This window comes from Myotis daubentonii, chromosome 3 (assembly GCF_963259705.1).
Source record: "Myotis daubentonii chromosome 3, mMyoDau2.1, whole genome shotgun sequence".
Classification (NCBI taxonomy): domain Eukaryota; kingdom Metazoa; phylum Chordata; class Mammalia; order Chiroptera; family Vespertilionidae; genus Myotis; species Myotis daubentonii.
In genome coordinates this window covers 191,723,876-191,734,472 of record NC_081842.1, presented here as the reverse complement: position 1 = coordinate 191,734,472, position 10,597 = coordinate 191,723,876, and positions in this window count along the sequence as shown.

The window sequence follows — 10,597 nt, the reverse complement described above, 5'->3', positions numbered from 1 at the left end:
TCAGTCTGCAGGCCAACGCTCTATCCACTGTGCCAAACCAGCTAGGGTGCCTCCTCTGAGTGTTCATAATCCCCTGGCTTCCCTCTGATCTTATATATTTTGATTAGTTACATACCTGTGCCTTCTTGGGAGGTCATCTCTATCTAGTCACCCAGAACGGGGTTTTAGCATGCATGAAATAATAGTGGGAAGGGGACGAGGAAACATGAGGGAAGCCCCTGAGCCCAGTGCAGGGCTGAGAAACAGTCTAGGATTCAGGGATGGACAGACTCAAACTCAAATTCTGCTCTGTTACTCTTAAGAATATATGTGTTCTTAGAAAAGTCACTTCCTTTCTCTAGGCCTGTTTCCTTAGCAATAAATTGGAGGGCAGTGAATCCTAGCTTGTACAGTTGCTTATGAGGGTAAAGTGATGTAATGGTTAAGAGGTTGGGTAATCCAGCAGGGGCTAAATAAATGGGACTCCAAACAAGAAACCAAACCCCCTCATTTTGAGACTGAGTTTGATGATCAAAAAAGAGAAAAATCTGCCCTGGCTGGTTTGGCTCAGTGGATAGAGCATCGGCCTACAGATGAAAGGTCCTAGGTTCGATTCCTGTCAAGGGCATATGCCTGGGATGCAGACTCAGCCCCCAGTAGGAAGCGTGCAAGAGGCAGCAGATCAATGATTCATGTTTCTCTCCCTCTCTCTCTCTGAAATCAATAAAAATATATTTTAAAAAAAGAAAAATCCAATACAATTGAGCAATTACTACCTGCCAGGCATTGTATAAAGATCAGGGGATAGGATACTCAATTAGTCCCTAGGGCACTTTCCAACTTCATCTCCTGCCAATTTTCCTTGTGTTTTACATTCTAACAAAACTGAACTGATAGCAGGTCCCTAGGTGCATTGTTTGGGTTATACTGCTCTGCCCTTTGCATATAGTGTTGCCTTGATCTAGAATACCCTTTACTCCTTGTTCACCAAAGTGAACTCCTACTTTACCTCTGAAACCCTGTTCAGTTATTACCTCCTCTGTCAGCTTGCTCTGACTGATTTTCTCCTCTGTCCCCTGTGCAATTCTAGAAACTTAAACCCCTGTCACAGCACTTAGAACACTGGGTCCTAATTATCTGTTTGCAAATGTAACTAACCCCTTGAAGGCAAGGACACTGCGCTGAGCATGAGTGAATACAGCTGAATGTGTGAGTAAAGGAGGATAAGACAAGGTCCTTGCCTTGGAAGGACTCCAAGTCTAGTGGAAGAATCAGGCTCATTGTGATAGATTAAACGTGGCCACTATTCTTTGCACCTGCTCCTATCAAGAACTACATCTCATCCCTTGATCAGGGGTTAGCTTTGTGACACTTTGCCAAGTGATGTGTGAATTCCAGAGTCTGGGCCTCAAGACACCTTGTAGCTTTGTCCTTCGCCCTCTTGGTGTGACACTACCCTGAGACTGCCAAGTAAGGAAGCTGGTCTAACCTACTGGAGGATGAGAGGCCATGTGGAAGGGAACCGAGGCCCCCCAGTCTTCCAGGTATGTGGGGAGGCCATTTGGGACTTTCTAGCCCAGCCAGTCCTCCAGCTGAATGAGCTGCAGGAGTAAGGAAAGGCCTAGTCAACCAACAGAATTATGAGAAATAATAAATTGTGTTAAGCCACTAAGTTTTGGGGTGGTTTATTATACACCAGGAGATAACTGAAACGTACCTAAATGGGTGAACACAGCAGAAGTTGGTAAGGGCAATAATAGGGACACATCGGGGTCAGGAGAAGAGATAGCTAACTCAGAAAGGTTTCCTAGAGGTGATGGGATTTGGGCAGGTTGTTGAAGGGTAAAAAAATAAAATAGTCCTGTTAGAAGAAACAGCATGTGTATAACATAGAGGCAAAAAAGGAATGGCATAATCAGGGAGTAGTTAGCATTAATTCGGCGAGCATAGCCCATAAGATTCATGGAGGGCAGTATTAGGAATGGAAGCTGGGGATACGGGTTGAATCGAAGTCACAGAAGGCCTTGGTGCCATGCCTGAGCACCCATGCCTGAACACCCATGCCTCGGCCTGGCGGTGACTCTGGTCCGAGTTCGTCAGCTGGTGAGGCTGACTGCTGTGACTGAAGTTGAGAGGATGGGTCCCTGGAAGCAGGGCTCTGTCCATACCTTTGAGGGAGACTTTCTGGGACAGAGCCTTGTCTCCACATCAGAGCAGAATTCCCTAGGGTTGGGTCTTTCCTCCATCTCAAACCAGGGTTGTCTGGGTGAGGGTTATGTCTCCCAGGTCCCAGACTGAGTGCCTTTCTCAAACCAGGGTTCCTGAGAGCAGGGATCCCTCCCGGGGTGGCACTTTGGGCTGTGCAGTTTGAGTCCCATACAAAGGCATCCTGTGGAGGAGATGCCAGTAGAAGCTGGTGTCCAGCCCACCCCGGCGCTCCACTCTCTAAGCCAGCTGTGGGCAAACTACGGCCCGCGGCCCGTTCGAAATGAATAAAACTATTGGAAAAAAAGACCGTACCCTTTTATGTAATGATGTTTACTTTGAATTTATATTAGTTCACACAAACACTCCATCCATGCTTTTGTTCCGGCCCTCCGGTCCAGTTTAAGAACCCATTGTGGCCCTCGAGTCAAAAAGTTTGCCCACCCCTAAGCTCTGCACCCTGACGCCAGGCTGTGTCAGCTGGAAGAAAAGAGTGTTCAGAGAGAACTCTAATTCCAGCAAAGGTTTCACGGGTGCCAGCAGTGATCCTGGTTCCCTACCCCAGGTATGGGTCCCCGCTGCCTTGTTTTTCTGCATCAGATCAGGGCTTCTGAGTTAGGACTGTTTTTCCCTTTTTGCACTGGGGCTCCTGGAGAAGGCCTGTTGCCATATAGACGAGTGTTCCTTGGAGCAGGGCCCTGTTTTTCTCCATCTGACTGGGGCGCCTAAAGGCAGGGCCCTGTCTTTCCTCAGAAGGAGAAGCTTTGGGGGGAAGTTCTTTCTCCTTCCTATCACAAAGAAGGTCAAAACAGAGCTAGGATGTTGCCCTTAGGCCTGCTCTGATGACTTAGGATTGTGTGATTATTTCCTTCCCTGTTTGCCAAGGCACTCACAGGCAATGTCTGCCCTCCCACTCCCGTGACCCCCCCACCCCACAGCTCTGTCTGGGTCCGATACCAAGGTTTGGCAGGACTGAATGGCTTTTGCTTGCTCGGGGGATCATGGTGTTTTTTTTTTTTGTTTTTTTAAATATATTTTATTGATTTTTTACAGAGAGGAAGGGAGAAGGACAGAGAATCAGAAACATCGATGAGAGAGAAACATTGATCAGCCGCCTCCTGCACACCCCCCACTGGGGATGTGCCCACAACCAAGGCACATGCCCCTGACCAGAACCGAACCCGGGACCCTCTAGTCCCCAGGCGGACGCTCCATCCAGTGAGCCAAACTATCCAGGGCAGGGGGATCATGGTTTTGAAGTGTGAAGTCTTCAGGTAGTTCGGGCTATCTCTGGGTCCGTCATGACTCCGAACCCTACAGGATGCCTCCTGCTGGATGGGATGCTTCAGAGGTGCTGAGAGCCCACCAGAGCCTGGGGACCTTGGCTATGTCTCCCTAAAGTCCATCTGTTTAAGGCACAGTCCCTGACACCTGTGCCTTTCCGGGTCAGTTAGGGGCACTAGACATAGAGGGAACCAAAAAGAGTTCAGGCCCCTCCTCTTGCCTCCTGAGGAGGGAGGAGTGAGTACCAGGCATGCCCGCTGAGCCCTCAGCCAGTGAACTTACTTCTCATGCCCATCCCACCCGCTCCTCACCTGGTATCTGTCTGAGTGGTGCAGGTCATCGGTGGCCGATGAGTGTGGGGATGCTGTCGGAGACTCGCCTTCTCTCTTGATGGACGCAGACAACAGGAGGGACTGGAAGGAGAAAAAGGACACGTGGCCTCAGCGGAATGAGACCTGCAGTCAGGCCCCTAGTTTCTACTCCTGTGGAGCTTTGGGATGGAGGCAGCGCGGAGGGTGGAGGGATAGAGGGACCACTGGCGATTCTGAAGGCATGTGGCCAGGTCCTGGGAGTGTGGTTGTGGGAGAGGATGGCTTGGTTCTCAGGATGGGTAGAGACCCCCCTGAGAGGGCCCAAATCTCCTAGATCCCAGCTCATATCTACTCTGGGGGGAAGACTCCCAGCCTATTCACAGAGGCGATACAGGCTGTGTTTTCTCTTAGTGAGCAGAGACTCTGGGACCCCCCTGAAGGGTTGGGGGTGAAGCCACATACTGGCCACCCTGCCGGCCCCTAATCCAGGCTGATGGCAGCCCCGCTATGGAGACAGTAAATTAAATAGTATGTATGAGTTTCTTGCGGGCAGCCAGGGATGTACGCTGGGTCCATTTATCCCTGCGCTGCGACGATGACCCTAGCAAAACCCCCAGCAAAACTAATCCCCCCATGTCAATCCTACACGGCCTCTTCTACATACGCCTGCAGTTTAGATTAATAAACTGTCCGCTTTAAAATGTGTGCGAGCATCACAATTCTAAATACCACATGGCATGTTCAGCCTGCTCTTGTTGGTTCTTGCCAAGGCCTGTTCAGCTGCAAAGTGGGGGCCTGGAGGCCTGAGAGCAATCCATACTTTCTCCCCCCACCTTCTCCAGCCTGTGCAGCTCTGAGCCAGCAGCATACAATTCCCTAGGAGGCCTCCCCAGCCTAGAAAACCATGCCAAATCGCCAGTGACAGCCCAAAGAAAGCAATTTGGGAAAGATGGAGCAGCCATTTATCCTTCATCTCCGACTGAGCCGTAGGATGTGACCCGCATGCCGTGGCCATGCTGCACATCCTCAGGCAAGGGCCTCGGGAAGGGAGGGGGCAGCTGCTGGCTGGCAGGGCTCCCTGACGCGGCCTCATCCCAAGAGCTGCAGCAGGGAGGCTGGGAAGGGCCTGGGGTGGGATTCCCTGCTTTGGGAGCCCCTTCTTCACCCACCCCGGCCCAGGGGACCTGGCCCCGAGCTCAGAAAAGAGGTGGGCTTTCGGCAGTGCCCTTCCCCTGCTCTGTAGGAGGAGGATGCTGCGGAGGGGAAACAATGTAGCCTTGCCCCCACTGTCAGCAAGCTCAGGCTGTGTCTCCCCCCACCCCTCTTCCTCTCTAGGTTAGAAGCCCTGAGAGGCCTCAGCATTACACCTGGGGCAAGTGGAATAAAAAAAGGTCACTGGCGCTTTTTAAACATGGACCAAAAAGCAGTAAAATGTGCTTTGAGAAAAAAAAAAATCCCGGCATTAAATCATGACTTTTTGCCTGGCTCTTCGCCTCATTAAAAGTGGCCTTTTGGAAGGTAAAATTATCATTGTAAGCGATAAGATCTTTAAGAAAATAATTCACGGCTTCTTCACCCTTTAATATGATAGCCGCCACCGGCTAATTTTTTTCTTAATGGCAACGAGGCCATCAATCTTGTCGAAGGCCCCCTCGCCCTCTCCTCCTCCCTCCCTCCTTGTCCCTGTCTTCTCAGTCTCTTGCTTGAACCTTCTACCGCGTGCCTCTTCCATCCATGACCTGCTTCCCTAAAGCCTCAGTCAAGGCAGAGGACAGACCCTGAAATGTCAGCTTTGGGGGTGGAGCACATGTCTGGAAGGGGCTGAGCAATGGCCCTTGCCTTGGAGTGTGGGCAGCTGCAGGAATCTTCCCCTCCTGGCAGTGGACTCTGACCTGGGAGTGTGTGCATTGTGAGCCTGGGGACTAGGTGTCTGTCCTTAGCACCCCAGCCTTGCTGGGGTCCCCGTCCCAGTCCCGCCAGCCACGCTCAGATATCGGGTGTCAGTGGTTGTAATGGCCGAACTGGCAGCTTGTCCATGACCAACCTGCTGCTGTAACCACGACTACTGAAGGCTTTGAGCGGGGCCAGGCTCAGAGTGTGGCTCCCCACCCCCATGACCCACAGCTTCCGGTCACCCCTGCCTCTTCTCGCAGGGCTGGGAGGGCTTTGCTTCCCGCGCCAGGGCCTTCCCCGGGCCTCGGCTGGACTAGTTTGCTGTGTGTTGGGTGGTTCCCCCAAATGAAGGTGCGAAGTCCATTCCTACCCTTTATAAGGCCTGCCGGGGAGTGGGGACCACGCCTGGAGGTAATATTGATCCTTTCCCCAAAACTGCCCTCTCAGAGGTCACCAGGGCCTTTGAGCAATCTAAACACAACAATCTCCTTCTCCAGCTTCTCTGACTGCTGACCACACCAGAGGTTTTGGAGTTTTTCCCCCTTAGGATTCTGGGATACCCCGTTCTTCTGTGCCCCTTCTAACTCATGACTGTTCCTCTTCTGTTCCTTTCCTGTCTCCCGTACCTTATCTTTTAAAAAAATGTCTTTTAAAAATTGATTTTAGAGAGAGGATGGGAGAGAGAGAAAGAGAAAGAGAAACATTGATGTGAGAGAGAACTATCAATTGGTTGCCTCCAACACAGGATAAAACCCCCAACCTGGGCATGTGCCCCCTCTAGGAATTGAACCTGCCAGCATTTGGTGTCCAGGACGACAGTCCAACCGACTAAGCCACACTGGCCAGGGCTGCTGTACCTTATCTTGACCCCCAATGCAGGACCCCCCAGATTCTCTTCTTGGCTTTTGCTCTAATCTCTCCATACACCCTCCCTCATTGCTTTCACCCGTTCCCAAAGCTTTGACACTCACTCCTCACTCCCTATACAAAGGACTAGGGATTCCTGCCTTTCCTGTCATATGAGAACTTAAGAGAAAGGATGCCGAGGTGTGAGGAAGGGGCACTCACTAAGCGAGGGTTCAGTCTTCCTCCCCAGGTCCCCACTCCCTCAAAAGCATCCCCTTTGAGGAAGCAGTACCATCTGCCTCTGTGGCCACCTATGGGGAGCTCTTGGTACAGGTCAGGTCATTGTGCTGAGGCCTCTTTGGCCGCTCCTTTGAGCTGGCTACTTGTCCTTCACTTTTCCTTTCTCCATCTGATGCTTTCAAACTTCTCTCCCATAGTGTCTGTTCAGAGGGGCAGACTGTCTCCCCAGATGAGTCCAGCATCCTCTCTGGCTTCCTGTTGCCCTCAGGACAAAGTTCGTTCTCTCTCTCTCTCTCTCTCTCTCTCTCTCTCTATCTCTCTCTCTCTCTCTCCCGGCTTCTAAGGCCTGTGCCATCTGTCTTGAGCTGCACTTCTATATTTCCCTTTACTTGCTACAGTTCACCTTCCTCCTTTGAGTCTCCCTAGCTTTAGAGTCTGGATCCCCCACACCCACAGACCATTTTTGGCTTTAACCCCTGTCCTAACTGGAAGAGGAGGAAGTCAGATGAGCTCACACTCAGATGACACACACATACCCTCAAGCGCACAGGGCAGCCCTAGGCCTCGGGCCGACGCTGAAACTCTAGAGACAGTTGGGGTTCCAGGAAGAGCTCCTTTTATCCTCAAGTGGAACCAGTTCTGGGTGGGCCTAGGTTAGGATGGGCAGGAGGAAAACACACAGTTGGCCACCTACCTTGGGAGTACCTGGAGCCATGGCATCCTTCAGAAGGGAATTCTTGCTGCCAAGAAAGAAGAGAACAGGGTGACCATTCCACTTGCTGCCCAGGGCATGCGAGAGTAGAATAGCAAGAAGACACCAAAAAGAGAAGGCATAGCCAGCCTCGTCCAGCCCATTTCGGCCAAGCTCCACTCTGCCTAGCTCAGTGTCCACCAGGGGCTAAGCACCAGAGCTGGCTCCTGGGAAGGGGGTACAGACACTAGACATGGTAGGCTCCCCGGTGGATCTGAGGAAAGAGGCTTTACCTAACTCCTGGTATCGGCCCTGAAGATTCCGCCTGTCCTGGATACCCCCTTTCCTCCACCCCCTGTCCCCAGCCTGCTCTTAGCTCCTCGGGGACTGGGGTGATGGAGCTGACATGGCTCTTGTCAATTCTCCCTCCAACACGCTGCAAACTGCGTTAGGCCAGGAATGATCTCCCCCTGATTCAATTTGTCAGCCCCAGGCCCTCCGGCATCGGGCGCGGCAGGCGGGCGGGAGCTGGGCCCTGAAATATGGTGGGTGGCTTGGAGCAGGCGGGGGCGGGGGCAGGAGGTGATGGATGGGCTGTGGGGGAGGCGAGGACTGTGTTTAATAACAAAATTGGTATGCAAGGCCACATCCCGCGCTAAGCATGAGTGATCCAGAGCCACAAAGTATTACAAATCCCCGCTAAACAGATGCTGACAATGGAACAAGACGTATCAAATCAGATCCACTTCAGAAACATTAATATCCCTGTTCCTGTCCCTCCCTCCCTGCTGCCCCCGCTATGCTCACCACATCTGTGCTCACACATTCATGCACATGCACTCACTCACCCCCCCCCCCCACACAAATACATGCACACAGAGGTGCTGGCTGATACACGCATGGAGGCAGACACAGCCCGTTCACACAGGGTCCCCGCACAGACACGTGTACAAGCTGTCCAGGTAAAACATGCCTACAGACACACAAAGACACACACCCAACGCAGAGCACGTGGGGGCAGATACAGACTCACCGGGTGTATACACAGGGAGCAGCTTCAGGGTGAGACATGGACACACCCGACACACAGGCAAAGGGATAGGCAGATGCAGAAAAAAGTAGTGGTTCTCCACCAGGGCCATTTACCCCCAGGGGACATCTGGCAAGGTCTGGAGACATTTTTGATTGTTATCACCTGGGTGGGAGTTTGCTATTGGCACTTAGTGGGTAGACAACATTAACCATCCTATAGTGTATGCGGTAGCCTCTCGCAATAAAGAATTATTCAGCTCAAAATGCCAATAGTGCCGAGATTGAGAAACCCTGGTATAAAGGCAGATATACTCATATCCATTGTCTCTCTATCATGCTCTCAACAGTCATGTAGGTACGTGTGGTCACACCTGGTGATCAGACAAGCAAACAGATGCACAGGCACAGAGTCCTATTCCCAGAGACATGTCCATAAAGACACATTCACCACAGTCACCCTGCCTGGATGGAGAGCTGCTCCCAATCCACATCCACATAAATGCATGCGTAGATACAGAACCGACCCCCGCCCCCCCCCACACTCAGGCACCCACAACGGCAGACACATGGACACACGCCCACGCAGATATGTATGTGACAGTGCAGGGGCCCCCTAAGGTCTGCGTGTAAAACAGGGCTGTCTGCCTGTCTCATCACACAGGGGGAGCATCACAGACCGGGGAGGACAGGCAGAAAGACCAGGTTCCATTCAATTACACTTTGCTCATAAATGGTCCTTGTATTCCTGCTCCATGTCTGGCCCTGATCTCGGTACTGGGGATCCAGAGAAGAAACTGGGCTGCCTTTGAGGAGCAAGTAGCTCGTGAGTTCCTGACTGTCATCATTCCCTCAGTCAACAAGAACTGACACCTCCATTGCCCTGGGCACTGTGCTTGGCCCTGCAGATACAGATGTGAGGCAGCCGCTGTATAACGTTGTTCTCACCAGACCCCTGAACTGAGGTCGGAGTATTACTACCTGAGCAGGATCAGGTTGGAACAGAAAAGGAAGAAATGGACAATTACGGTGCCCCCACCACATGCGGCAGCCTGCGCTGGGTACGTCATATGTGTTATCTTACCCTTCACAGAAATTTTACAAAGTTGACGAACAGGGACACCTCTCTGCTCACACAACCCGGATCTGCGCTCCTGTCTGACGGAGCCCAAAGTGCTGCGTTTCCACCGCCCTCCAGCCTCCCTAACCATACCCAGGGGTTGGGATGAGATCTTTTTCTCTCGGCTTCGGAGAGGGTCCTGCTGACTCTGGGCTTTACTTTACTGTTGATGAATAGAAATGGGGACACTGAGGGTCCGGATGTCCAGTCTCCCTGGATCTTTTCCTGGCGATTCTCTTCCCTTTCCCTCGTTTAGACTGGTACTACCCCAGACTTCTTCCCTCTCTCTGAGCCTGCAGCCGCCCTACCTTTCCTCTAACTACCTGATCACCTCCAGATGTGCTTGGCCCCCTGGAGACAGGAGTCTGGCGAAGGGCCGCCTTGGCGAGGAAAGGTCTGAGCCCCAGAGCTGCAGGCAGCCCGCCTCCCGCCCAGCCCATCCACTCAGCTCTGCCTTCCGTCCCTCCCTGTTTCCACAGACCGCCCCCAACAATTTCCTCCCTTCCTCAGTCACTCGCTGCCTAGTGATCCATGGGTTTTAAATTATAACTGGGACCCAGGAAACGCGTTCCTAAGTACAATATTCATGGGCTGGGCTGACACTTTTAATTAAGGTGATTTACACTGAATTATCCTTGGAAATAAAGAAATGGTGCACTGCCCGGGAATAAACCATCATCACCAGCCGCCTTTGTAAGTTACACTTCGTTTTAATCTATTTGGGGAATTGTTTATCTAGTTCATTACCCAACCAAACACCGAGGCCGGCCTTAAATAAGGCTTAAGTGGGGGTGGGGGCACTGCCAGCTCCACACCCCGCCTCTCCTCCACGCTCCCCAGCCTCCCTCTGGGTCCTTCCAGCCCCTTTAAAGCACTGACCAGACAGCCAGCTTCTCAGTCTAGAGGCCAGAGCTTGGAGTGGCTCAGGAAGCCTCCCAGAAGAGGTGTCTGAGCTCAGGCCCAGCCAAGCCTAGCCTCCCTTTCAGGTTCCTGTAATCT